The 1,783-nt window shown below is 27.5% G+C and overlaps 1 long non-coding RNA gene across 1 annotated transcript; it reads right to left on the bottom strand.

The window, feature by feature from the left end:
• Positions 1-1,329, bottom strand: LOC126880116 (uncharacterized). The gene is made up of 3 exons (XR_007696422.1): positions 1,145-1,329; positions 851-1,023; positions 1-174 (listed from the first exon to the last, which is right to left on the bottom strand). It is a non-coding gene; the product is annotated as an uncharacterized LOC126880116 (long non-coding RNA).
• Between the last annotated feature and the right edge of the window lie 454 nt (positions 1,330-1,783).

Below are 1,783 nucleotides of genomic sequence, written 5' to 3'. Positions count from 1 at the left end.
AAAAAAAGATATAAAACGTTATTATTGCATACAAATATTTTCTCCACTCTTAAACCACTGGCTTCTACACAACAATAAAAGGATGGAGAGGCAAATCCAACTTCCTCAAATTTTCCTTCTTTTGTTAATTATTAACAAAAGTGCTATTATAGCACTTTGTATATCAGCAATTCACTAAAACAAAATCGTTATGTAGAAAGAGTAAACTTACTTTAATAAAAATTTTTTTATAAAGATATAGATATTTATTTTAACAAATTTAGGAAATACAAAAAAAAAAACAAATACACGGCCCCACATAATAACTATTAATACTAAAAATAATCTCAATCATATTTAGTTCAAACGTGGCATTATTTAACCTACACATATTTGTTTATTTTTTCTTTTTGTTAATGAAATATTAATTATTTATCTGTATAATATTAAGTCACACAATAAACATTGTTTAGCTAAAACAAGAGGGAAAATACAACCAATGTAAAACATTGAAGCAGACATAATAATATGTAATTTTCTTAATTTTTATAATCTAAAAGAGACGCATACCTAATCATTAAGAAATTTTATTACGGGAAAGTATTATTAGTTTACATCTACATCTAAGTCATTTAATACATATTAACTAATTCACGGTTTTCGGCAATAACATTTCTTAACCATAAACATATATTTCTTTTAGAATAACTGATTTCTTTATCACAAATAAATTAACAGAAAAAACTCTCAGCGTTGCACCCGCCATGTTTGATATAGCGTTGTATTGCATATTTTTATAGAAGAGACGATACATTCAAGACACCTATTTTAGTTGATACATAAGTATACACATTTTTAAAAAGGTACTTACATGTATGAAGTTCTACCATTTCTGGAAGGCCCCGCAGTTGGTTAATAACTCCTTTCTTAATATTGTTCTGAAGCTATCTATATATTATATCATTCTGTCCCAGCTTTAAATTGTGGCATATTTCCCAGTTAGAATAATAAGCTCCTTTATTTCAGAGTCGTCCATCATTATACCTAAAAAGCATATAAAGATACTATTATGTTTCTTTTTTAACCATTCGGATACGCAACAATATTATTATTACATCTTAAATTACTCAATTTACTTTTATTTAATACCTATATATGTACGTACCTTCAAAATAACCGCTAATTTTTAAAGTACACCAATAAATCCAACATCCATCTATATGAACATGAACATATCACGCCATCTTGACAAACACTGACGACTAAATCATAAATAGTTAATCTGCGCAATTCTTTTGTGGAAGAAAATCTCTTTGCAAGTAACATTTCGGCATTAATGACAAAGTCTTTATTTTATAACCACAGTTACTACAGAGGGTATTTCTGAAGAATTATTTCTTGTGGTTTAAAATATTTATTTGATTGCAAGAAAATTTCTTGTTCACAAATATAAATATGGATTAACTTAACATTATATTTCTTATACTGCAAAATATTTGTAGTTTTCAATTTAAGAAATAAAAACTTTAGGGTAAGAAAATTAAATGTAACCATTAATGATTTCTTAGTATTGAAGAAATTATCTGTAAGAAATTATTGAGTTGTGTTTAAAAAACTCGTTTCTTTATATGTGAACCGGTATGTTTAGGTTAATAGGATATGTTAACTTTTCAGAAATATTGCTCAAAGAAATCGGTGTTTTAGGAGAAAAGAAATTGTTCTCTCGGTGTAAGATGCGCCTATAACACCACATTTCGAAAGCCTTGAGCCGATTCATAGATGCAGCAGTTAGTGTCCACGCTTC

Source organism: Diabrotica virgifera, chromosome 2 (genome assembly GCF_917563875.1).
Source record: "Diabrotica virgifera virgifera chromosome 2, PGI_DIABVI_V3a".
In the NCBI taxonomy this organism is placed as follows: Eukaryota; Metazoa; Arthropoda; class Insecta; order Coleoptera; family Chrysomelidae; genus Diabrotica; species Diabrotica virgifera.
This window is presented reverse-complemented; position numbering and strand designations above follow the sequence as displayed.